Below are 27,868 nucleotides of genomic sequence, written 5' to 3'. Positions count from 1 at the left end.
AGCCATTGTGGTATAGCATATAGAGTGTTGGTTGGAGTGAGAGACCAGGGTTCAAATTCCAGCTCAGCCATGAAGCTCACTGGGTATTCTTGGGCCAGTCTCAGCCTTTCAGCTTAACTTACCTTACAGGGTTCTTGTGAGAGTAAAACGGGAAAGAAAACAGCTGTTCATACTACCGCGAGCTCTTTGGAGAAAAGATATTAATTAATAATAATAATAATAATAATAATAATAATAATGAAATAATTAAAAGAAAAAGGTAGAAATAGTAAAGAGTCCAAAGAGATGAGCGGGTTGTTAGCAGCTCGCTAGCATTCTAACTTAATTAGTATTGATGCTTTGTTTTACAACGATGCTCTATTTTGTGTTATTTACTTATACCATTTGTTAAGAAACTCTGAAAGCATTTAGATAATTTTAAAGACATGTTCTGTCCCTTGGAAACATTAATATACATAGGTACATTAGTATAACAAGGGTCTGAAAACTACTATTATAGTAAGCTAGTTCTAGTTACTCAGTGCTTTCTACATTTAAAATTGTGCCATACTACTTTAAAAGAGTAATGGCCTTGTTCAAAGAATCCTGGGAAATTTAGTTTGGTAAAGATGCTGAGAATTGTTAGGAAACTCCTATTCCCTGCACACAACTGCAATTCACAAAGTGGTTTAACAATCCATTTGCCCAGGAACTATGGGGAGTGGAGCTCTGTAAGGGAAATATATTAAAAAGTAGTCCAGCTAATGCATTGAGCACGCACTCTCTTTTTGCCACTTAATTTTGAACATCTCTGAGAATTTTGAACCTTTCTGTGAATCCAAGCAAGTACCCTGAATTTGCTTCCTGGCGCAGCAACCACCTTTCATATTATATATTAAATTTGTATACCACTTTTCATCTGAAGATCACAGGGTGGTTCACAGCATAAAAATACTAAATGGGAACACAAAAGGTTTACTAAAACAAAAGGCTTACTAAAACAAAAACAGTGCACTTGATACCTGCTTTGTTCCTGAAATGCTATTCCATTGTCAAATTATGCATATCTTTAAAAATCTTTTATGATTTTCACTAGCAGTCACTGAAGGAGACATCAGATTTTTCAGACATATATTTTAATTTTCTCCATGGGGATAGCAGATAAGAAGCAGCTAATTCTAAGAGAAACATTAGGGTTGAGTAAATTAACCTATCCCTTTAGGGAAAACTCAAAATAATTCCTCTCTATACACATCACTTTAGATCAACTTTGATTAAAGCTTAAACAATTCCCTTCCACTGCTGAGTCGTGCCAAACCTCAGTTGCTTCCTACTCTGGGATTATAACGCCTAACTAACATAACTGTAGGGATCGGCAGGGTGTCTTATTTAATGCTCATATTACACCTGGGAATTCAGGAGTGGGGAAGTGTTTTACTCTCCAAAAGCAACTTGAGTAAGCGAGCAGGGCCACCTGCAGAAAAATCACACTAGTATGCTGCTTTGTTAGCAGCAAGCAGGGCTTAGGCAGAGTTTGTCTCCAAGTTCCAATAGAATAAAATAAAGCTAGGATTCCGGTAATGAACTTGTCTTGCCGTGTTTGGCCTTGGAGCCAAAGGCAGGGGGGATGAAATAAAGACATCCTGCAGCACAAGAGGGGCAGCTTCTCTGTATGGAGTTGAGAAAGAGAGAGTTCAAGGGAAACACATTTCTCCTTCATCCTACCCTTTCCCCTTTCCTCAAAGTAATGAATTTTCCAACACTAATTTTATTAAGAACCATTATTGATTTCAAACAATTACGCTCTTGTCATAACCTGGAAATTTCTGAATAATCTTACTCCTTTTTTTTTAAGTAGTAAAATAGCTTGATATCTTTGTTGACAAAGTTTTTCTTTGTGTAGGAACCAGGAAATATATCCTTTATATACCTCTCTTCTGGTAACCTCAATAGGGATAAAAAAAAAAAATCTCCAAAGCAGCCTGCTGAATTTGATCAGCTTAGATCCTATTTTCCTGTATTTAATCTCCTAGGGAATGAGGGAAACCAAACAATAACAGTGAGGAGGAACTGGAAAGCTTCCCAACTAACATAAGGTTATTGGCTGTGAACACAAACGCAGGTTCCCCGAGGCATAGATAAGATCGCTAAAGCTTTTCCAGCTGGTTCATCTTTTCCTGTGGGGAGACTAGCAGTTATGCAGCAATTCCCTGGTGCTCATGGTACCCAAAAGCTGTGGAAGAACCCTCAGGGGGAACCATATGTCCCAGGTTGGGCTTGTTAAATTCAATTCCCATTTTCCCGGTTACCACCACAATACAAAGTGCTATTGCATCTGACACTTCTAAATTATGATCTTGCAGTGTCTGTCTATCATTTTCAAAAATTGCCGGAGAATGAGCAAAGTGCAGTGAGATTGAAAGTGGAGGTGGATAAATGTTGTCCTTGTGGGAATTTAGCAACCAAACCTAACAAATGCATATTCTTACCAGTTAGCATGAGAAGGGGCTAAGTCCACAGAGCTGTATTGTTGATAGGCAGATACTCAAACCATAGAAATGCAATTGGTAGAGAGGGCTCTGTGTGATGTCATTTCCCCTCCTATCTTGAAGAGAAAGGAGCATATAGTACTCCCTGTTCCTCTCTATCTTCCTTTGATCTGTGAAGGACGCAGACATGTCCTTGCTTGCTCCAGCTTTAGGTGCATGCCTGAAGCTGGTTATCCTGTAAATAGTAGTATTCTGCCTTAATAGTTTTCACTGCTGCCATTGCTGTGAACCAATGCAACATTAGAAGTAAATTATGTTTCTAAGCTTACTTCCCAGGTTGTTGCCTGATTGTTTATTAAGCAGGGTAAGAAAGGGGCGTCAGTTTATTTCAAAACTGGAGTTGCTCAAAACAAGGCTTTACAGCCTAATTCCTATGCTTTTTAACTTTGCTGCCAAGGGTGGGATTTTGAAATGGTTCACACACATAGGCGCTTGGAAGGATAAATTGCAGTTAATATATCCTCTCCTACCCATTAAAACCCATCCCATAGTCCTGACCTTCGAAAGGTAGAAGAACCAGGAGCCAAGTAAGTATCAACCAGTCAGCTTAACATCAATACCTGGAATTTTTTTAATATATATATTAGAATAGATCATTAAGCAGTCAGTCTCTACACCTTTTTTTAAATGCTTTTTATAAATTTTTCATTTCATATAAACAAACCAAATACAATACTACTCCATGATCATATACAGTGGTACCTCGGGCTACATACACTTCAGGTTACAGACGCTTCAGGTTACAGACTCCGCTAACCCAGAAGTAGTACCTCGGGTTAAGAACTTTGCTTCAGGATGAGAACAGAAATCATGCTCTGGTGGTGCAGTGGCTGTGGGAGGCCCCATTAACTAAAGTGATGCTTCAGGTTAAGAACAGTTTCAGGTTAAGAATGGACCTCCGGAATGAATTAAGTACTTAACCTAAGGTACCACTGTACCCACTTTCTTTCTCAACGCTCTGCTGAGCACTGACTTACCTCCCTCCCTTCAGCAGGCTTTCTTATTACAATCCCCTTTCCACAGTTTCATCATAATATCCAGTCCACATCATTAGATTTATTTCAGTCCTTCTAATGTCTTCAGACTTCTACAGTTATTACTTCACAAATTTACTCCACTCTCTTCAGAGCTTTGTTTCCTCCTGGTTATGGATCCTGTAGGTCAGTTTTGCTAGTTCCACGTAATCCACCATCTTTGTCTGCTACTCCTTCACTGTTGGTAATTCCTGTACTTTCCATTTTTGGGCTAACAAAGTTCTAGCAGCAGTCGTAGCATACATAAATAATCTTTGGTCTACTTTTTCTTTTTCCTCTCCCATCAAGCCTAGCAAAAAAGTTTCCGGCTTTTTTGAGAAGGTATATTTGAACATCTTTTTCAGTTCATTGTAAATCAAATCCCAAAATTGTTTCGTTTTCTCAAATGTCCACCACATGTGGAAAAAATCTCCGTCCTTCACTTTACATTTCCAACATATTTTCCTGCTCATCCTATACATTTTTGCTAGCTTGACAGATGTTAGGTACCAGAGGTACATCATTTTCATTACATTTTCTTTTAAGGTGGCTGTAAATTTTAAACTCTCATCCCACAATTTCACCCAAGCATCATACTCGATGTTATACCCCAAATCCATTGCCCATTGTCTCTACATATTTAGGGGGAAAGCCCTCTATGGTTACAAGGAGCCCGTATGTGTTTCTTAAGAATAAGTCATGCTAGACCAGGCATGTCCAAAGTCTGCTTTGGGACCTTAATCTGGCCCGCTCAACAACGTCAATCCTAAAAAAGTCAACAACTTTGGTTGGCCTTTGGGTCGGCCCCCACAGCCCTTCACCTCATCAAATTTGGCCCCCTTTGAAAAAAGCTTGGACACCACTGTGGTAGACTACCCTTTTCTCCCTTTTTGATGGAATTACTAGCAAGTTTTTTTGACAATATCCCCTGTGATAGTCTTCATGGGAAGCTGGTAGAGTGTGGGCTATTCAGTGCAACTAATCTGGCACACTAGCAGAAGCCAGCACAAGGGCTTCTCATAGTGCAGTGGCTCTCTCTACACTATGCCTCCCCTAAATCCACTCTGGAGGGTCAGCAGAACCCCCAAATGGTATGTTCTCCTGTTTACACTGACAGAGCAATCCAAAGAGCATGACGTCGAATTCCTCCCTGTATCCTTCTGGGTTCTGCTATTTTAGAGGGATATCAAGAAACTGGAATGTGCTCAGAAGCATGCAGTGGAGATGGTGAGGGGTCTGTACACCAGCCTATGAGGAAAGGTTGAAGAAATTGGATGTGTAGTGTATTTTCCTCTACAGTTCATCTTCCTCCTTTCATCATCTTTGCTGGCAGGAAAAGAGACAGCATTCAGGTGTAATGTCAACTGAATTTCTCTGGTGCTGGCTAGAATCTGAATGCTACCACCATTTAGCTGAAAGACTAGCAGTAATATTCTCTTTTATTACCCTTTTCGTTTCTCTGTCAGGATGAAATTAGGTTCTCTTCCCATGTTCTCTGTATATTTGACACCTGTCACTTTGAGTCAAATATATTCTTGATTGAATCTGGCATCTTTGACAACTGGTTCTTCTATCACCTGGTACAGAATTTGACCATACCACTTCGCTGCCTGTCTTGCTGCAATAGAATCATACTGCACTTTATTTAGTCCTCTGCAGGTATTAAAAGACCTCTTCTTATTATTATTGGATGTTTGTTTCTAAAAAAAAACAACCATCAATAGAAGATAAATATTTGCAGGAAGATGTTGGATTGGATCGAGATTTGGATCACAATGAAATTAAAGGGACTTCAGGTAAAGGTAAAGGGACCGCTGACCATGACTAATTTGAATCCCATTGATTTCAATAGGTCTACACTAGGGGTGGCGAGATCTACATCCAACCCGTTGAATGCTCAGGGAAATTTCATTTGCTACCTTTCATTTTCCTTATAAAGGATCAGTGCTTTTTTCCTTTAAAAAAATGTTTAGGGACACTCTCATTTTGACTCAAGAAAATCACCATTTTATAGTTCAAATCGGGAAGAATAAATACAGTAAATGTACAAAAGTACAAAGATTCACAAAATGTTTAGGGGTATGCATACCCCTGTCATCGTTCCCGCCCCCCCGAAACTGTAAAAGATCATGAATACAATATTACCTGCCAAACTATTCACTATTTTTATTGTAAATATAGAATGGCATGCTTCAAGAACTGGGATGTGTTTTCTTAGTCTGTTTTAGCAAAAGCAACAAAGTGTGCCGCATGGCACCTTATTGACTAAAGCAAAAATTGTTAAATTTTGTAAGGTACCACAAGACTCTTTGTAATGTTTAAATATAACACAACATTCTTTCTATGATATGGTCCACAAGTCAATGCTGTAATGAAAATCATGTGCCATATATCAGAAGTACAAAGAACTGTGGTTTCAAGTTTGTTTGTTTCAAACAAACCATAGTTCATCTATTCTTAACCACAGTTTGCTGGTTCAGATTCAGACACAAGCTACAGTTAAACAAAAGCAGAAATGAAAGTTTCCAGACTCCCACTTGACCACACAGGACGAGTGGAGCAGTAGCATGTGAACCCAATGTTCACTGCAACTTATTCAGATTGCACCATGCATGACATTCAAATGTAGTCACTGTGAATAATTAGGCCTACAAAATGTGATCAATAGACTTGTAGATTAACAGAGCAATCTTATGTATGGTTATTCAGAAGTAAATCTCATTAAAATCAATGGGCTTCCTTCTAACTAAGTGCGTCTTTTAGGTTTTAGTTAACCAATCCAATGGACCAATTTTAATCTGCAAGGTTCAGCTTTAATTGGAGGGTTGTGATTTAAGAGCTCGCTTGTTTATGTTTGTTTTAAATTATTTTGGTTCTGGTTTCTGTTTTAGGTATTGGCATGCATGCATGCATACATACATATATATATATTGTATGCCACCTTTCTTTAGTTCAAACCATGCTCAAGGCAGCTTGCAGCATGAAAAAAAATACATAACTACAACGTGGCGAAAGTAGTCATAAACAATAAACAGAGCATTAAAAACACAAAATCAAACTGAACTATTTCCACATAAATCACAAAAAGATCTAAAATAGAGATACAAAAAACCTAGCATCAGCAACCCCCACAACAAAAGGTCCCAAACAACACTCCAGCCCAAGAGTGACAAACAAAACATTAAAGGTTCCTCCGCCCCACTGCCGCTTTGTAGCATGGAATATTCTAAGTTATGGTCATTCCTGCTTCTTCAGTATCTCTAAAGGTGCTTTCATTGAGGTTTGGTTAATATGCAGATTTAGTTAAATATAATGATTTGATCAACTGATGAATAACTTCCTTGCCATGCAAAATGATCAATAGCAAATTCTTTAATAGTTTATAGCCCTACTTATCTATGAAGATTAATTCAAATATACCTCTTTCAGAGTGGAAAACACAACATGCTTTCTTGGCTCTGCGTAATTGATATTCTATAAAAATTTTCCTATTCCCTCGTGGACTGAGCAAGAATACTTCTTAGTCAACTATTTGGTTGTGGAAGTAGGATTCATTTAGTGAGAAATTTTAAAAAAATATCAGTCATTGGCAGATGACGGCCTGGCAAAGGAATAGGGAACCTGCGGCACTCCAGATATTGTTGAACTCCAACTCGGATCAGCTCCAGCCAGCATGGCAAGGATTAGGAATGATGAGAGTTCTACTCCAACAGCATCTGAAGTCCAATACAGTGGTACCTTGGGTTAAGTACTTAATTTGTTCCGGAGGTCCGTTCTTAACCTGAAACTGTTCTTAACCTGAAGCACCACTTTAGCTAATGGGGCCTCTCGCTGCTGCTGTGCCACCGGAGCACGATTTCTGTTCTCATCCTGAAGCAAAGTTCTTAACCCCAGGTACTATTTCTGGGTTAGCGGAGTCTGTAACTTGAAACGTATGTAACCCGAGGTACCACTGTAATTAGCCGAAACATATTGATCAGCAACACATGTGCAAATTGTTTGTAGGTATTTGCAGTCAACTTTGTAATTTGCATGGGTGTCATTGGTATGTGGTCACTGAAGGTGCCTGTTTTAATTAGTTATTTGTATCCACACTGGAGAAACCAACCTGTTTTTAATCAAAACAGAGCATTCATAGGTATGGTTGTAACAAGATGATGGACAGACCGTGATGATGGACACGTGCTAGAGAAGAGAGCTTTTGACCATATACGACAGAGGGGGCTTCTGCAGCACCCAGTACTGCCGTTGCCTCTCTTTTCAACCTTTTCATAGAATCATAGAATCATAGAGTTGGAAGAGACCACAAGGGCCATTGAGTCCAACCCCCTGCGAAGCAGGAAACACCATCAGAGCACTCCTGACATGTGGTTGTCAAGCCTCTGCTTAAAGACCTCCAAAGAAGGAGACTCCACCACATTCCTTGGCAGCAAATTCCACTGTCGAACAGCTCTTACTGTCAGGAAGTTCTTCCTAATGTTTAGGTGGAATCTTCTTTCTTGTAGTTTGGATACATTGCTCCGTGTCTGCTTCTCTGGAGCAGCAGAAAACAACCTTTCTCCCTCCTCTATGTGACATCCTTTTATATATTTGAACATGGCTATCATATCACCCCTTAACCTCCTCTTCTCCAGGCTAAACATGCCCAGCTCCCTTAGCCTTTCCTCATAAGGCATCGTTTCCAGGCCTTTGACCATTTTGGTTGCCCTCCTCTGGACACGTTCCAGTTTGTCAGTGTCCTTCTTGAACTGTGGTGCCCAGAACTGGACACAGTACTCCGGGTGAGGTCTGACCAGAGCAGAATACAGTGGCACTATTACTTCCCTTGATCTAGATGCTTTTAAAATATCTTATTCTATTGCTGCTACCTCCTAGATCAGAAGGGTGTCTTTATTCTTTTTAGTCATGAATTTTAATTTGTTTATTTTGATTTAGAAGTGCTTTTTTGTTAGGTACTTACTGTGAGATTGTTTTGTTTTGTCTCTTATAGAGAGACAATATGAATGATAATGTAGTGTTTCTGTATTTGTATTTTGCATATTTCTGTTGGATTTTTTCATGCTTTGTTGAGAACTGCTTCCATTGTAGCGTATACAGAAAAGCTGTATACAAATAAAGTGACCCACTGCTGGTGGGCAATAACCACAAAAAATGAAGATTGAGCAAGTAATGTGATCGAGTTCCAGTCATTTTACAGAAGTGATGTTGATGGCACCCCTTACCCTGTGCTTATTACAGGGAAGACATCCAGCAAAGAGCAATTAGCAGAGTGCTGATTCAGGAGTTGGTTACTTTCCACCTTATAAGATTGCTTGCAAGGCTGGACATTTCTAAAAGTGCCTTTTAATATATTTAACGTGGGTCCAACTGGAGTTTGTTTTCCCTGTAATGCATATAAATTGCACCCTGAAGACAAAATAATGACTGTTAGCAAACCTGAAACTTGTTTGGGCGAAGTCACTGAGCCATAAACACCCTTGCCAGAATAATAAATAGTAAAAACAAAAACCCCCGAGGTTTTACAATAGCATATACTGCCAAGGCTTCAGATATTTTGTCTTGCAAGGCACCAGATGAGTAAGGTTTTCATATAACAAACAATAACAATTGATTTTATGGATTGGTTCTAACCTTGTAGGTGTAAGGCGGCCATTTCTTAATAAGAGATGCATCTTTTACAACAAAATGCTCTTGTCAGTGGATCTGTTAGATCTGTCTGTGGGAAAGATACCCAATTGGGTTAATTTGCTATACAGTTTTCGTTATTTATGTCTGCAGTACATTTATATCTGCCTTTTGTTTTTTGAATTTGGTGTGGTATAGTGAGTTGGAAGGGACCTCTCCTGGTCATCTAGTCCAACCCCCTGCAATGCAGGAATATGTAGGTGGCTGATATGGGGATCAAGCCCATGCTGTAACCAACTTCTAGGCTGTTTACTACAGGGTAGGGCTGTGTCCTGGTTTGTACTTTTTGAAATATGGCAACCCTATTTCAGGGGTACTGACCAGTTTAGTTTCAGGACAGTTCCTGTAGCAGAGGGAACTCAGTTATTTGACTGGATACTTTGGGGAGATAAGAAGAGGGGAAACAGCCACCAGGGCTCTGCTGAAAGACCAGCAACGTCTGGTAGCTTCTTTCCAAATTTCTCCTTTCAATATTGTTAAAAGGACTAGTGCTCCCTCACCCGACCCATACGTCTCCCTTTTATGTGGTGCCATCTAGGTTGTAAGCCTGAGAGCATGGGCTGTCTTATCATTGAGATGTCTGAGCTTCTTTCAGGTGAAAGAGCAGAATAAAGGTAAAGGAGCCCCTGACCATTAGGTCCAGTCGTGGCCAACTCTGGAGTTGCGGCGCTCATCTCACTTTATTGGCCGAGGGAGCTGGCTTACAGCTTCCGGGTCATGTGGCCAGCATGACTAAGCCGCTTCTGGCGAACCAGAGCAGCGCACGGAAACACCATTTACCTTCCCGCCAGAGCGGTACCTATTTATCTACTTGCACGTTGACGTGCTTTTGAACTGCTAGGTTGGCAGGAGCAGGGACCGAGCAACGGGAGCTCACCCCGTCTCGGGGATTCGAACCGCCGACCTTCTGATCGGCAAGTCCTAGACTCTGTGGTTTAGACCACAGCGCCTTTAAATAACTATATATTAAATGCCACCTTATTTTTCCATCCCCATAGATAGGAACATCTGTTCCCCAACTTACTTTAACCCTTACTTAACGGAAGGGTTTCATTTTGGCAGAATCAAGGCAGCTAAAATCTCACGGAGCACAAAATCGCTTTCTCTGGCTAAGTTTTCTGCAAAAAGTAAGATTATTAGTAACGTGGTGGCTTTTGCGAAGAAGCGCCTTTTCTGCACAGAAGAAGTGCAGAAGGAAATGGAAACTTGCAGCGCTGGACTCGAGGATGAGATTAAAGTTCAGGAGTTGCTCTTGTTAATAAATTAACTGAGCAGCTGGGAAATTCAGATAATAAAAGGTGCTGTAAATCTCTTGTCTTTTGCTTGTTGCAATGAAGCCTCTCAGTCAACAATCCAGTAAGGTCAGAGAGGGTGGGGTCACTGGGAGGGTGCATTGTCTCTGCATTCCTGCTTCATCTGCCTGTTTTGCATCCCTACAGAGAGTGAGAGAGTCCAGGGTGCAAAGGACAGGGAAGAAAGAGGAAGCCAGAAGTTGTGTGGGAAGCAGGTAGGGCTTGTGGTCTCTCCCAGGACTTGCAGCAATTGCAGGCAGGGTCTTTGTACATCTTCCTTCCTGTTAATCATTCTTTCATTCCACACTTTTCATTGCAATTCCCCATCACTTTCCAAACTGCAAACAGTCCAGTTTTATTTGAAGTGAATTTGTTGCACCAGGGGCAACAGAGCACTTTAGTACATTTTAATTCGCAAAGCCGTATTTCTCAGTTTGTGCTTGAATACCTCTTGCAAAATGCTAACTGTCTGAAAGTACCCAGAATATAAGGGAGCATTCTGAAGCTAAGGATAAGGATATCTTTAAAAGTAGGCCAGACCCTAAAGGGGAAGAATTTCAGATATTGAAATTCCCAGCCAAATATTTTGCATCAGTTCACTAGTAAGCTTATGATTTAGAGAGTCTGCAGTCATCGTCACTGTAATAAGAACAACCTCACATTTCTTCTGGGAAACAATTTCTCAGATATGAGTAATATTTTTAAACCATTTTATGTATGGGTACTAATAAAGCTGAACTATTAGGGGAGTGCCTGAAGGGGTAGAAAAGAAATTGTTAATATCATGTACAGTGGTACCTCGGGTTAAGTACTTAATTCGTTCCGGAGGTCCGTTCTTAACCTGAAACTGTTCTTAACCTGAAGCACCACTTTAGCTAATGGGGCTTCCACCTGCCACCGCGCCGCTGGAGCACGATTTCTGTTCTCATCCTGAAGCAAAGTTCTTAACCTGAGGTACTATTTCTGGGTTAGCGGAGTCTGTAACCTGAAGCGTCTGTAACCTGAAGTGTATGTAACCCGAGGTACCACTGTATTAACTTTAGCGACGGGGCACAGAACAAACTGGGGCTGAACATTTAGGCTTCAGGTGGTCAGATTCAAATAAGAAGCCCAAAGGGATGGTTTGGTAAAATTATATAATGGTGAACGTTTATTTCAGAAATAAGGAACTGTGCTCCCATCAATTTTTAACTTAGCTTTCATTTGAAGTTTCTCAGTGACCCAAATAAACAAATATCATTAAAATTTGTGATTCCCAGAACTAATGACTTTTTCAGGGAATCCCCATTTCCATTGTTTTTAAAGGCTAATCTGTATTCAAAATTTAGATGAATATTAGGTTTTCATTATGCACTTAGGCTTGTAAGAGATTCGACCCTCCACCCTTTCAGGGATAATTCTGGATAATTTCGTGAGACTCTGTTGAGGGGTTTATGCATGCTTGATTGGTATTGTTATGCTGTTGTTTTCTTCTCCATCTCAGATAAACTGATTTGATAGTTGGGATTTAGGACGCATATTTTACATGTTATGTATCCTTGCCTGTTCTGATTAGATTGAAAATGTTAAAATATTTTTGTTTTGAGAATTCACAAATGCATTGGAAAACAAAGATGATACATTTTTCTATTCTTCTGAATAACTTATCCGCCTGAACAAGGATAAAGGCTGCTGGCTGGCATGGCTATGGGGTTTTGTTTAATGTTTTGTTGTTCTCAGGTCAGATCCAGGAGGTTGTTTGGTTAATAAAAAGATTTGTTTCTCCGAGATTGCCTGATAACCAACATGTGGCGGGAGTTAAGGGTGGCATTGACGTTCTTTGTAGCCTTGACACAAAAGGTCTGATTGAAACATATATCCAGCTTGCCAGGGTGATTAATGCCAAATGCTTTTTGTGCTAGATCTAAGCAACTGTGCGCTTAAGGAAATGCAGTTTGTGCACCCTAAGCCTCTACAAGGTATTGATCTAGATCTGTAACAAGCGCTGTGGCAGTCAGATCACTGCAGCAGTCATTGAGCAAGTTAAGGGCCATGATTTAGGAGGACTGTCCTTTTCTGGTGTCGAGTAATGCTTTAGATTGATGTGTCAATATGTTATGGGGCCATTGCGCTGCACGTATTTGCCAGCTGGAATGGCCTTTGTGTACAAAACAAAGATGAGGGTGGGGATGACACCTGCAAGATATAAGGGATTCAGCACTCCAGCCTAGGTAACCAACCACAGGAAAACAACCACAGTGTGTTTAGCATTTATTTAGTAAGCAAGCACTGGTCGCGATAAGCTGATGTGATATGAGTGGAACACAAAGCATAATCGAGCGCTTGCAAATGCCATGGGTTTCAGGGGAAGAGGTTTCAACGAAGTCCCTCAACTTAAATTCAAAGTTCTTAACTTTGGTTGCGTCATGCCCATAGAGTCCATTAAGTAGTAATGAGTAAAAGGTAAAGGTAAAGGTACCCCTGCTCGTACGGGCCAGTCTTGACAGACTCTAGGGTTGTGCGCCCATCTCACTCAAGAGGCCGGGGGCCAGCGCTGTCCGGAGACACTTCCGGGTCACGTGGCCAGCGTGACGAAGCTGCTCTGGCGAGGCAGCGCAGCACACGGAAACGCCATTTACCTTCCCGCCAGTAAGCGGTCCCTATTTATCTACTTGCACCCGGGGGTGCTTTCGAACTGCTAGGTTGGCAGGTGCTGGGACCGAGCAACGGGAGCGCACCCCGCCGCAGGGATTCGAACCGCCCACCTTTCGATCGGCAAGCCCTAGGCGCTGAGGCTTTTACCCACAGTGCCACCCGCGTCCCTATGAGTAATGAGTGCAGGTGACCAAATGAATACATGAAGTTCCCTGGACCTCCTGTATGAACCTTCAAGCTCATTTAAACTGAAGGAGCTGAGCTTCACATGCCTTCCTTTGCATGCACACCCTTCACTGAAATAAACGGGTGCACAAAACTGAGAAGACAACCGAATGGCTGCAGGTATTACTGTATTTTAATATTTTGTTGGAAGCCGCCCAGAGTGGCTGGGGAAGCCCAGCCAGATGGGCGGGGTATAAATAATAAATTATTATTATATTATTATGTACAGTGGGATCTAGAATCAATCTAGATTGAAAGCAGAACGTTGGGGACAAGTGTGAATGACTCGAGGTAAGGAAAACGTATTATTTTTTCTGCTATAAACGGTTACATACTGTAGCCTAAGAATAGGTGCCGACATTTTTTTCTCCTCTGGAGCATCAGTTTTTCTAGCTGCTGTTTGTTGTATTTCCCTTTCCTTACAGATCTGATGCCAAAATAGCATGGGAAATACACAGGGAATGGTTTGCCTATGAATGCTGCCTTCTGTTTTGGAAATCTGCATTAGAAAGTGTTTATATTTAACACGCAACACAATCAGTTTCCCCTCCAGCTATCGATCGTATGTTTTGTTCCTTGGAATGCATCATGTTATATATAGACTGAAAATATGCTACTAGGAAAATTTAGCATGTTTTCATGCAGTGAAATTAATTCCACCCTCTGAAACAAGCAATCTGCAATTATACCCGCGTTTCCTAAAAATAGCAGTTTGGAGTAAAAACTAACAAATTAGCTGGAACAAATCCGCAGAGAAAGAATCCCTGAGTATTTTGGGGGGGGGGGGAGAGTTGTGTATACAGCCTTTAACTAACAGAATAGTACATACAGACTGAGAAGGAGATGGGAAAGAAATGCAAAAAAAATAGGAATCCTGGTCGTGGAGGAAGGAGCTGGGCTGCAATGGCTGCTGCTGCAGGCATGATGTGAGATGGCTCTTGGGGTTTTGTAAGCAGCTTCCATATGAGATTTATTTATTAAACTTAGTTGATTATCCATATGGGCTTTAACTGATTAATCAATCAGTACATTAACTTCCTTGAACTTCCTGTATGAATTTCCCCATTCCTTTAAACTCATTTGAATATGGACTTCTGTGGACTTATAGGGATGAGAGTCCTACAACTCAGATAACCACCAAGAACACACAAAATGTGTGTTCCAGCCCTTCAGATTGGGTACATGTGAAAAGGACTCTCTGAGCTTATCTTAATAGCTGTGGCTGGGTGTGTGTGGGTGTGTGTTGAATGTGAAGTGGTCCCCACTGCCTTGTCCTCCATAGTAGATCAGAACCTTAGCAGCCTGGGACATCCATATGTTTAAAGGACAAACCTCTTGGTCTTATATTATGCCTTCATTGAAGTCAGCATTGACTTGCCGCAATCCTAAAAAATGTGTATCATACCTGATTAGATGAGCGACAGAATACTGACTTCCTCCCAACCACAGTACATTGAGGAAGCTTCATTTTGCCATGGGATCCATTATACTCTGAGCTCATTTCAAAAATCACCCTCTCCCCTGGGATGTTTGAAACCAAATATAATATTACTGACACACAGCTTCCTGCCACGTCTCAGAAAGTCACTGAGCAAGTGAAAACAAGCCCCCACTTGAGAATGTAAAACCTTAATGAGAATAAGGGGGGTGGGACACTGTACTGTGATACCTGATAACAGTTAATATGTCCCTGGTTTGTAGAAGTGATAAGGAGTACAAAAACAAAAGCAGCTGGTCACATAAAATAATTCAGAGCATTATCATCACCGAGGTGGAGTGTGAGTACCATAAAGATATATTTAGCACTAAAGCATAAGGAGGTGGAATCGTTGCGTTAATAAAAATCCAGATGCAATAATCCCCTCTCCGTTGTCCGTATTTTGTAAATTTTGTGTATGAAAAGACAGGGATTCAGCACCTTTTGTAGTTCAGGTGTTTAGCAGAGTGGACATCTAATTGCTCATCGTTGGGTACCAAATTATTTTATGTTAGCTAAAGTAAGTGTTCTGGAAACTCCTGCCTGGATTGTGGCACTGCGTTTCACGTTTGTGTTAACAGAGCCTGTCATAAGCAAGGCTTTCTAAAACGCATTGAATAAATCATTTAGCCTGTTATCCAGAACCAGGATAAATAGGAACCCTTCAGTTCAGTCCTGTTGTCCTGTTTCATTCAAGAGAATAAAATTGGCAGGTATCAAAGTACTCTGACTTAACAGCTTTGTAGAGCATGCTTTTAACAGTAAGGGATAGTAGATGGCATCATTCCATGAAAATGCACTGAGTATGTTGTTGTTTAGTCATTTAGTCGTGTCCGACTCTTCGTGACCCCATGGACCAGAGCACGCCAGGCACTCCTGTCTTCCACTGCCTCCCACAGTTTGGTCAAACTCATGCTGGTAGCTTTGAGAACACTGTCCAACCATCTCGTCCTCTATCGTCCCCTTCTTCTTGAGCCCTCAATCTTTCCCAGCATCAGGGTCTTTTCCAGGGAGTCTTCTCTTCTCATGAGGTGGCCAAAGTACTGGAGCCTCAGCTTCAGGATCTGTCCTTCCAGTGAGCACTCAGGGCTGATTTCCTTCAGAATGGATAGGTCTGATCTTCTTGCAGTCCATGGGACTCTCAAGAGTCTCCTCCAGCACCATAATTCAAAAGCATCAATTATTCAGCAATCAGCGTTCTTTATGGTCCAGCTCTCACTTCCATACATCACTACTGGAAAAACCATAGCTTTAACTATACGGACCTTTGTTGGCAAGGTGATGTCTCTGTTTTTTAAGATGCTGTCTAGGTTTGTCATTGCTTTTCTCCCAAGAAGCAGGCGTCTTTTAATTTCGTAGCTGCTGTCACCATCTGCAGTGATCATGGAGCCCAAGAAAGTAAAATCTCTCACTGCCTCCATTTCTTCCCCTTCTATTTGCCAGGAGGTGATGGGACCAATGGCCATGAACTTCGTTTTTTTGATGTTGAGCTTCAGACCATATTTTGCGCTCTCCTCTTTCACCCTCATTAAAAGGTTCTTTAATTCCTCCTCACTTTCTGCCATCAAGGTTCTGTCATCTGCATATCTGAGGTTTTTGATATTTCTTCGGGCAATCTTAATTCCGGTTTGGGATTCATCCAGCCCAGCCTTTCGCATGATGAATTCTGCATATAAGTTAAATAAGCAGGGAGACAATATACAGCCTTGTCGTACTCCTTTCCCAATTTTGAACCAATCAGTTGTTCCATATCCAGTTCTAACTGTAACTTCTTGTCCCACATAGAGATTTCTCAGGAGACAGATGAGGTGATCAGGTACTCACATTTCTTTAAGAACTTAATCAAATCTTAAGTAGATGTCTTTCTGGAACTGTCTAGCTTTCTCCATAATCCAGCGCATGTTTGCAATTTGGTCTCTGGTTCCTCTGCCTCTTCTAAATCCAGCTTGCACTTCTGGGAGTTCTCGGTCCACATACTGCTTGAGCCTACCTTGTAGAATTTTAAGCATAACCTTGCTAGTGTGTGAAATGAGTGCAATTGTGTGGTAGTTGGAGCATTCTTTGGCACTGCCCTTCTTTGGGATTGGGATGTAGACTGATCTTCTCCAATCCTCTGGCCACTGCTGAGTTTTCCAAACTTGCTGGCATATTGAGCGTAGCACCTTAACAGAATCTTCTTTTAAAATTTTAAATAGTTCAGCTGGAATACCATCACTTCCACTGGCCTTGTTATTAGCAGTGCTTTCTAAGGCCCATTTGATTTCACTCTCCAAGATGTCTGGCTCAAGGTCAGCAACCACACTACCTGGGGTGTATGAGCCATCCATGTATAGGTAGTGCTATTTTTCTAGAAAAAGAGGTCAGGAACTCACCATGAACATCTCCCTCTTTCTCTTAGAGTGGCAATGGCACCCACCCAAGAGGTGAGTTCCCCCTGAAAAAAAAAAGCCTGGAGTATAGGTCTATTCTTGACAATTAAGGTAGTTCATCATAGCAAAGCCTTAACATTTCTCGCAAATTGTTAATTATTGATGAAAACCTCTTGTAGCGTTTTACCACTATAGCTAAGACAGAAGATGAACTGGGGGAAAAGATAGGACAGGATATTGCATTTGTGCCCCTGCTGGTTTTATTTTTGTGTGTGTGGGAAAAATCTTAGAAAAAAGGTTTTTAAAACCTGAAATAGAGAATTCTATGTTTCAAACCCCCTTCTTAACTCTTTCCACTTCTCCTGTTTGAGAGGGTTTAGAAGTTGTCCCCCCCCCTCCCCACTTTAACATTCACTCTCATTTTGATAATGCTCCTTAATCAGTTTTGCTACTTTCCAGGATAGATAAGCAGACAGAATTAACTCTAGTAGCAGCCTAGGGTACATTTTTGGGCCCCAAAAATTACTCTTCAATTCTATTATTATTATTATTATTATTAGTAGTAGTAGTAGTATCCCACCTTTTCCCCTAATAGAGACTCAAGTTATACTCTATGTATACTCATGTGAGAGTAAGCCCTGGTGAACTCAGTGGATTTCACTTCTAAGTAAACTTGCAAAGATTTTTTACTGTTAGTCACATTTTAGTCCTGATGAAAACAATGGCATTTAAATTAGCTTTAGAAAGTGTCATTTTTAACTTTCTGATAATTGCCAACATTTACTTAAAACATTTACCCTACTTAGAAGTACTCAGCTGGAAGATAAATCCTATGCATGTTCTACTCAGAAGTATTTCCCATAGAGTTCAATGGGATTTACTCCCAGGTAAGTATTATAGGATTGCAGCTTTAGGATGGTATCGTACGTGTCGTTAGAAAATAGAACTGTGGAAGGAATCAATATCTGAAATGTCATTCATACCGTAAACCTATTGAAATCCAGTCCACTGGTTTCAGCACATCTATTCTGAGTATTCCTTAGTTGGCTATTGCCCAGGAAATGTAAAGTCTGTGCTCCTGATTTCCAGTTTTTGTACTATATCACACAAGGACAAAGAATTTGAATTGCCAGAAACTTTTCATGCAATAGTTGAATATAAAGTGAATGGGTCCAATTGAAACTAATGGGATCTAAGCATACATTCAGTGTTGGTTTCAAGGGTACTGAAGTGTATTTAACATTATCTGGATTGCCCCCCTGTATATTTTAAAACAGCTTTGTGAAATGTCTCTGAGGGAGAAGCAGATTTAATAAAGTGTAGTTGAGAGAATAGCTGCAGACCAATTCTGACATAAGTATGAAAGAACACGAGGTTAGGAGAAGTGAAATGATAATCCCCACTGCTGGATCAAAGGTAATTGAAAACATTTGGACACCACTGGAGGACATCAGTCATCTCTAAAGTCATATATAATAACCCCCGATCTTAAAATAAGTCAGGAAATGTTTGCGCTAAGTGGGAGAGTAAAAAGTGATGAGAACTCAGCCTGTCATTTACCTGAATATAACTGAGTCAGGAATCAAGTTTGCCTTAGCCATTGCTCGCCAATGCTTAAGTTGCTACTTTTAGCTTTTACTTAGTCATAAAAGTGTTGTTCAGTAAAGAGGCTGCTGTGAAACCAGAGCTCTTGCCATAGAATCAGAGCATAGACCCTTTTATTGCTGTCTCCTTGATGATAATATGTGCCAACAACATGGTGGAATTCTTCTGTCCGGCCAACTCTTGGGGATGTGCTATAAATGCAGCATATTGGTCGCACATGATCTGAACATACAGTTACGAAAACGCCAAATTCCCCCAGTATTCAGGACACAATATTCTTCTGTATATGGAAAAATAATAATGCTCTCATTTCTCTAAAGAATAAGGGAATGGGAGATTATGATATTGGAACTGGGGGGGGGGGGGGTTGGAGAAAGAAAAAAGGACGTGAACCTATGAAATCACGAAATCAGCCAGTAATTGTGGGCTAAATGAGTACATCTCAACTTGTAGCCCATCTCTCTCCACATATTGGCTGCATTCAGATGTAACACTAAATCATAATTTAGTTCCAAGTGAATGAATTTCAGTGTTTAAGTAAAAAAAACAACAACCATTTTTAAAATGCCCCACTTGAATAAAATGGGCTTAAATACCCATCTCAAAAGTATGATTTAACATTACTTCCAAACCAGGTCATTGTCACGCCCGGGTCTGGAGCCAAGCCTCTCCCTTTTCTTCTTCAATTAGTGGCTTTGCAGTAGAGACATAAAGGAATCTTTGCCATTTCAAAGAACAAGCAAGAACTGTCTTCCCGTCTTCAGTCTTGTTTGGCAGTAAAGAAATGGACGGGATTCCCTTAGTAAGGCCAGGAAATACATTTGGCATGATGCATATTGAATTGGATTTGTTCCCGAGAGCAACTCACCTTCTTCTGTATGAGCCTTCATGAGATCTGTGCTCTGTTTCTGAAGGCATGGTCCCCTCGCCACAGCAAGTATGGGGGATTCGGGCAAGAGTATTTTCCATCGGGGCACCCAACCTGTAGAACAGACAACAATGAGAGTTTTAAAAATCTGTTTTGAAATGGGATCTTTCAGATTCAGTAAGCCCACAACTTATGTGGGAGTAGCATTCCAGGGATCATGCCTAAAGCCAAAATTGCACATAGTCAGAACATATTGGGATCAATGGTGGGTGGGCAGAATGGTCAAAGTCTTTTTCCCTGAACACCTGCCGCAGCCCTTTTTCCTCTTTTTAAAAAATTTGCCAAGTGCATAAAGCTGAACGCACACAAGTTAAATGCACATAAGTTGCGGGTTTACTGTACTTTTTTTTTCAGGCAGGCGCCTTTTCCTTAAAAGTTTTTTTCTTTTCTTTTGCTGTGCACTATGATGTTTTAAGGGACACGGTCTAAACCACTGAGCCTAGGGCTAGCTGATCAGAAGGTCAGCAGTTCGAATCCCCACGACAGGGTGAGCTCCCGTTGCTCGGCCCCTGCTCCTGCCAACCTAGCAGTTCGAAAGCACATCAAAGTGAAAGTAGATAAATAGGTACCATTGCGGCGGGAAGGTAAACGGCATTTCCGTGTGCTGCTTTGGTTTGCCAGAAACGGCTTAGTCATGCTGGCCACATGACCCAGAAAAACTCTGCGGACAAACGGCAGCTCCCTCGGCCAGTAAAGTGAGATGAGCGCCGCAACCCCAGAGTCGTCTGCGACTGGACTAAATGTTCAGGGGCCCCTTTACCTTTACCTATGATGTTTTATAAAGTACATTACTGTTCTGTTATGGCTTTGACCACATTTCGACCCGTTCCAGTACTTCCGGGTTTTGGTGGGTGCGTAACCCAAAAAAACGCAACCTGAAGCGGCTGTAACCCAAAGTATGACTGTACACTGCTTGATTGCAAAAAACGAAACAAACCCCACCCCGTCAAAGCTGTTTATTTGGGGGTGCTGTTGGTGGCAGGTCAGCCCGCGTGGGTGATGCCAAAGTTGTTCCTTTTGGCTTCGATTAGGGCACCCCCCATGGGTGATCAGAGATGGGTTCCTGTTCTGAGTTAACCTGGCTTCCATATGAGAAGCAAGAGCGGCAGGAGTGGCAGCTCACCAAGAGGATTCTGGGAGTTAGGCGATTGTGCCATTTTGTCTCATTTTGATTGTACCTGGGATGTGGGTGGCGCTGTGGTCTAAACCACTGAGCCTCTTGGGCTTGCTGATCAGAAGGTTGGCAGTTTGAATGCCCACAACGGGGTGAGCTCCTGTTGCTGTCACGGCTCCTGCCAACCACACCAGTGTGAGTAGATAAATAGGTACCACTGCGGTGGGAAGGTAAATGGCACTTCTGTGTGCTCTGGTTTCTGCCACGGTGTTCCCTTGCGGCAGAAATAGTTGAGTCATGCTGGCCGCACGACCTGGAAAGCTGTCTGTGGACAAATGCCGGCTTCCTCGGCCTGAAAGCTAGATGAGCACCGCAACCCCACAGTCGCCTTTGACTGGACTTAACCGTCCAGGGGTCCTTTACCTTTTACCTTTTGATTGTATTTACCATACTTTGATTGCATCTTTCTCTCATACGGCCACTGTTTTGGGGGCAAAAGAAAGCAGAATATAAATAAAACCATAGCATAATGTTGGCTTTGCCCCCGAAGGCTCACCCTTCCATTGTCTCCTAAGACAGATGGGTGCCAATGAAGGGCATAACGTCAGTTCATATACTGATGCAAAGAGTCAGCCTGAGACCAAAGCATATTTTTACGGTGAATTGAAAGCAGTCGTCTTTGCCACATACTTCTCTCATGATTTCAGTTGCCTCTGGTCAAATGTTTGGTGCAGGTTTTCAAAACAGCACACTAGCCCCCTGCAAAACCTGTTTGGCCAGAGGCAAAACTATGATGAGTGTTTGCACTATGGACAGCAGTGTTTTTTCTTTCAAATTGCCTTTAATTCCGCACGGGTGTGTGTGTGTCTGTGTGTGGAGGGGAATCTATCTCCATCATGAGAGAGCACAAGCAGCACCGTGAGAATAGCTCAATTGCTAGAGCAGTAGACTCTTAATCTCAGGGTAGTGGGTTTGAGCCCCACGTTGGCCAAAAGATTCCTGCATTCCAGGTGGGTTGGACTCGATTACCCCTGCGGTCCCTTCCAACTCTGGAATCCTCTGCTTCTATGTCTATGCTCAGTAAAAGTGTTTGTTGATCCCCTATTTTCGCTGCAGCCCGTTCTGGCAACTCAGGCTCAGTCCATGGTTGTGGGCGGCAAGAGGCAGTTGCCCCACATTAAATCAATAAAAAAAATTAAAAATACATTGCTAACTGAGGTTTTAGCCACTCTAACAACAACAACAATTTTATTATTTATACCCCGCCATCTGAGTGGCTTACAACATACACAAATTGTAAAACTTTAGACATTAAAAATTTCCCCGTACAGATGTCTTCCAAATAGTTTATTTCCTTGACATCTGATTGGAGGGCGTTCCACAGGGCAGGTGCCACTACTGAAAAGGCCCTCTGCCTCTGCCTGCCCCCGCACAACAAAAAAATCCTGGTTACACCCATGGCTCAGGCTTTTAATAGGGAGGGGCAGAACCTCAGATTTGTATTGGTTTTTTTGCGGGACAGCTGCTCCCCACCCCCAGCTACGCCCATGCTCCATCCTCAGGAATTTCCCCTCCACTTTTATTATTATTATTTGAAATTATATACCTCACTATACCTGGAGGTCTCAGGGTGGTTCAAAGAAAAGATCACAATATATAAAATCAGAATAAAAACAATAACTCAATATCACCGCATTTTAAAAGGGTATAGGATGTTGATCAAATCAACCAAAGGCCTGGTTGAAAAAGAACGTTTTTGCCTGGCACATAAAGGTGTATAATGAAAGTGCCAGGTGAGCTTCCCTGGGGAGAGCATTCCACAGATGGGGAGCCACTGCAGAGAAGGCCCCGTTCTCATGTTGCCACCCTCTGGACCTCTTGAGGAGGAGGCACACGAAGGAGGGCCTCAGAAGATGATCTCAGGGTCAGGTTCATATGGAAAGAGGCGGTCCTTGAGTTATTGTGGTCCTGAGCCATTTAAGGCTTTGTAGGTCAAAACCAGCACTTTGAATTGGGCCCGGGAACTAAATGGTAGCCAGTGCAGTCGGACCAGGATCGGTGTAATAGGCTCAAACCATCTTTCTCCGGTGAGCAAACTGGCCGCTGAATTCTGCACCAGCTGAAGTTTTCAAACTGTCTTCAGAGGCAGCCCTACGCGTAACGCATTGCAGTAATCTAACCTGGTGGTTAACAGAGCATAGATCACAGTAGTTGGCTATCCCTGTCCAGATAGGGGTGTAGCTGGGCCACCAGCCAAAGCTGATGGAAGGCTCTCCGGGCCACTGAGGCCACCTGAGCCTTGAGTGACAACCAAGCATCCAGGAGGACCCCGCAAGCTAGGAACCTGCCTTGTAACCCCATCAAGAGCAGGCAATCTCCCACCCATCTGGTCTAGGGAACCACCCACTAACCGTGTCTCATTTTGATCTGGATTGAGCTTCAGTTTGTTGGCTCTCATCCAGGCCATGACAAAGGCAAGACACTATCACTGGAATCATGGGGTTGGAAGGGACCTCAGGGGTCCTCTAGTCGTACCCGCTGCGATGCAGGCAATCTTGGGGCCCCACGCAGTGCTGGAAGCCTCCCACCCTGAGATATAACGTGTCTCAGGCTCTAGCAGCGGAGCTATTCAGGCTCCCGAGGCAGCAGGATCAGGGAGATGCTTCCCCTCCCGCCTCGTGGGCAAAGCTTTGGCAGATCGGGCAGCAGCGGCGGCGTCACCGGGAGCCACCGCGCCTGCTCGGTTCCGAGCGAGCATGCCCAGTAGCTGCCGAGCCGCGGCTGCGACGGGCAGCAGGATTTCCAGCCGGCCAGGGTTGCCGGCGAGCGCGTGCGCACGGCGGCTCCCTCCAGCCAAGGGAACCTTGAATTTCTCCGGGATTTGCTGATCTGCAGTGCAGAGCAAAAAGCGCAGGAACGTGTTGCAGCTGCTAACCTACCGGCTTCGCGGAAGAGATCCGAAACGGGATTTTAAACGGGAGAGGCAAAAGCACGGATCCGTTCCTTCGTTGAGACCCTTAAGCAGACTTTAATTATTAGCATTTTTAAATTATTTTTTAAAAAAAACCCTGCACCGTTCCGTCTCGATCTTCAGAGGACATCGCAAACTGTAAGTGGTCCAGGTACTCAAATATTTAGGCTTTTCCTTTGCGCATCACATTGTTGGCTTGGGCGGCGAGCAGCTTGGAAACGGTGACCCAAAAGGGAGTTTTGAGGTTTGCTTTTTTTGTGTTTGGTTTTGTTCTTGCGAAGAGTGCGCGGGAGGGAGAGAGGAAGAAATAGAAAACAGGCGGGAGGTAATTGCCCGTGGCTTCTAAATCCCTATAAATAGGAGCTTAGACCCCCACGTAGACACCGATCTCTAGGAAGAAGATGCAGATCTGGCAAAGTTGTTTAGACTCGCATCGATGCAACCCCGGGGTGTGAAAGGAGACTGTCGAATGGATGTCAAAGCTGTCGGTCCCTTCCTCGCCTTCCGCCGCCCCCCAATGGTCAGAGGCATTTGGATGAGAAGGGAGAGATTGAGACACGTATCTAGATACTGGGCTTGTGTGCCATATGTCGGTACTTAGAAGCTTAAAGCAGCGTGTTTCTGTTATCTCTCCGCCGCCCCCACTCCTTTTTCGTGGAGTGCTTAGAAATAATCTTTGTAAAGTTTCCCCCTCCCCCTTTTGTGTGCTGTGTTTTTGGATGGTTTGGAGTTTTCTTGTGTGTGTGTGTGTGTCAAATTGAGAAGGGGGGCACGTACCCACAACAAATCGCCCTGAGCTTGTTTTAAGATGTGCCACCCAAATGATCTGGCATTTCGAAACAGCAACCAAAAAAACCACACACACACACACACACACCGAAGAAAGACATCAAAAGAGTGTAGGTTAATAATTTGCATTTTGGCAATCTTTTTTTTTTTTAAAGGAACTGATGTCAGATGAAAGCTTCTGACATTCCCCCAAGAAGCATCTAAAGAAAATGCCAGTGCTGTGTTGTTTTGCAGTAGAAAGAGTTTGCATGAAAAGATCATTCTCCGCAAGGTCATCCAACTCGTTGTGATTATTTGTTTAAACACACACACACAGACACACACTGCTTAGTGAGGTTGCTTCCTTGGCATTCTTGCTTTGGAGTGATCGATCGCCTCTTCCTAGCGGCACGCGACTGCTGCACGTGCAGCATATTTTAAGGAACCGAGGCTGGCATTGTAGATCTATATATTCAATGTGTGCGAGAGACCGTGCGCTTGTTTGTGCGTGAACAGAGGTGTGAGAGACGGGGAGCCCTTCGCCAGTGCTGCAACTGCTTGGTGGGTGTTGGAGACAGAGGGTGGAAGGGGGTGGGTGGGAAGGGAGATCTTCATGAAGCGCCATATGGGAGACAGGAGAGGGAAGGGGCTTTGGGAGGGGAAGTGAGGCTGGTTTTGAGAGAGGAGGGAATCAAAACAACAGGGAGAAGCAGGTTGAGGCAGATCTGAAGCACACACACACACACACAGCCCAGCTCACTGCAGTGTTACACCTGATGGAGACTGCGGGCGTTCTCTCCTTGGAATCTTGTGGCTTCCCTTGGAATTTCCTTCAAGGGATCTGTTTTCTGGCTTGTTTGACTCCAGTGCCAATGCCTAGCTCCTTGAAGCAGTGCTGTTAACATGGGAGTTCTTGTTGAGGAAAGAAGCAGTAAAGATTAAAAAATAAAAATACATGGATATATATAGTGCAGTGTGGCTGCACCCCTGCTGAAGATGCACATTTTCCTTAGGGATTGTCTCCACTGCAAGGCATTTCTTTTTAGCGAGTTTGGCTCGGGCAAGAACAATCTGAGGCAGTGCTGAGGTCGCCGCATGTGATGTTTGGCCCAGAACATCCGAAACCAAAGGCTGCGTCTAGGAATCTATTTGACCCATATCTGTAGGGTTAAAGATAGGTGGGGCGGGGAGAAGGTGTCGCTTCGGGAAAGCCCACACGCTTCCTGACAGTAGGATATGGTGTGATGTTTGTGGCATTGGCAGAGGGATTCAAATTCAGTCAGTGGATGCATTTGAGTAAAATCAAGCCCTTTGCTGTCGCTCCCAAGCGGGGCTGGTTCTCTCCCATCTATAAACAAAACAAACAAAAATGTATACACACTGTTCCATGCTTCCTTTGTATTCCTTTCTGAAGCATTCATTTTGGCTTTGGCTATTTACACTGGCCAGATTCTATAGCCTATATTTCTCCTTGCATACAGTGTTTCTTTTTAACCCTGCGTCAACCTTGAGCACCATCTGCATGCACATACCTAGCTGTTCTTAAAGTTTGCTCTTTGCTCATACTACTGTATTAAAACAAAAAACCCTGCAACCTCCCCTTTTTCCCTTGATGAATGCTAGGTCCCTTTGCAGTTTTCTGGTATGGACAGAAAAAAATACCCTGCTTTTCACTTTTTTGCTACGTCAAGGCTATCTTTGTGCAAGCTGACCTGAAACACCTTGGCTGGGAAGTCCTACTCCCACCAACTTCCTCGATTCCTTTTTTCTTTTGCTAGCAAACATGAATCATCTCCTTCAGCTAACAGAACTCAGTCCTATCCTATTCCCCCCCTCCACAATCTTATACCCATTTCGTTCCCCCCCCCCCTGTTTGTTCGTGACGTGGTGGGCATTCTCATTCTACACAAGCATGCTGCTAAATTTCTATATAGCCTGTGAACTCCTTTTAATTAATGGTCTTTTAATCCCAGGACATCCCACCCTAAGGAACAGGTTTGAGGAACAGAAAGTGGCAGGGAACTCACAAGGCTAACCTTACGTAACTGCAATAAGGGAGCTGTAGGAAGGACTCCTCTTGGAGATAAAGTGATGGGAACAAGAAGAGGGGCAGGCAGGTTGTGGGGCTGGTGAGCGCAAGAGCTTTTGGTGGCTGCAAAGAATTTGGATATGAAACTACCAAAGCAGCAATAATTGCTTTTAAATGTGCCTTTTAAAATTAGATCACGTCAAGCTTCTGCGCACCCAATCAACTAGAATACTTTCTTCCCAGTCGACCTCATTGACCTTGCTTTTATCTGCTGCTTTACCTTCTCTTAAGAGCATCGTCAATCCCTCTGTTGGAGTTGTTCCCATCAGATAACAGATTTGGGGGAAAGCAGCATTTGCATGGCATGCAGTTCATCCCACAGAGACACAGCCCACCCCTCACCATGAAGCAATGGGAGGCTGGTTCTTTGAATAGGGTTGCTTCCAGTCCATCCCTTTCATATAGTCAAAGCAAACCAAAAACAAGTTCCAGACTAGAATGTCGAGGGCGTGGCTAGGAAGTGTCTTTTTTATTACTTTTTCAGGTGTGGAAATGTCTGCAGCTTGCGTCGCTTTGAGATGAAACCAATACAGGGCTTGCATAGCCACGGCACAGAGTGATTTCTTTGCAGCATCCGCAAGGAGCGGCGACAGCCCTTTTTAGTTTGGAAGTACCAAAGTCGTCTCCTGCAGCCACCGCAGCAGCGGCAATACGGGCAGCAGCAGGGACTGCTCTGTTCTTTTGGCAGCCACTGCAGAGCAATGGTGTGTGAACACACCAGGCTGCCTTTCAGTGTTGCTGCTGCTGCTGCTGCTGCACCAGGGATTGACTCACTCTGCAGCATTCCCTCCCTCCCACCCGACAAAGTAATTTCCCTTTTGTGATGCTCCAGTATGTTGGGCATACGCTCTTATCTGAATTAACCCGTCTTCACACAGCAAACTTGCCAAGCGTTGCTTTGCATGAGGATGCAATGAAAGAGTTGCAATCTTTAACCCTTCTCTCCTGTCCATTTTTAGTAGTATTCTCTGATACTCGTCTCTCCCCCCCCCCCACCTCATTTCCAGTTCAGAGGGAGAAACAATTAGGGAACCTTTCAGATAAGGTGTTTGGATTATGAGGCACTTTTCTAGATGATATATTGAGCCAAAGCAGCATGCAATTTTCAGATGGGGTAGCATCAAATTCTTCACTATAGTCTTTTGAGTCTTTTGACTCCAAACGCCTGTC

At 42.9% G+C, this 27,868-nt stretch overlaps 2 protein-coding genes and 1 long non-coding RNA gene across 3 annotated transcripts in view; 2 read left to right on the top strand and 1 right to left on the bottom strand.

Moving 5' to 3' along the window:
* The window catches only part of KCNS3 (potassium voltage-gated channel modifier subfamily S member 3), a 442,125-nt gene that overhangs the window by 154,624 nt on the left and 259,633 nt on the right, over positions 1–27,868 (top strand). The window lies entirely within an intron of this gene.
* On the bottom strand, positions 313–23,979 carry LOC310673458. Its single transcript, XR_014509035.1, has 3 exons — positions 20,935–23,979; positions 9,173–9,257; positions 313–2,703 (listed from the first exon to the last, which is right to left on the bottom strand). It is a non-coding gene; the product is annotated as an uncharacterized lncRNA (long non-coding RNA).
* Positions 23,682–27,868, top strand: part of VSNL1 (visinin like 1) — a 101,324-nt gene continuing 97,137 nt past the window's right edge. The window contains exon 1 of the mRNA XM_083431860.1: positions 23,682–23,979. The gene's annotated coding sequence lies outside the window, so the exon portion shown is untranslated. The remainder of the gene's footprint in view (positions 23,980–27,868) is intronic.

The sequence above is a fragment of the Podarcis tiliguerta genome, assembly GCF_965153285.1.
Source record: "Podarcis tiliguerta genome assembly, chromosome: 3".
Lineage (NCBI taxonomy): Eukaryota > Metazoa > Chordata > Lepidosauria > Squamata > Lacertidae > Podarcis > Podarcis tiliguerta.
This window is presented reverse-complemented; position numbering and strand designations above follow the sequence as displayed.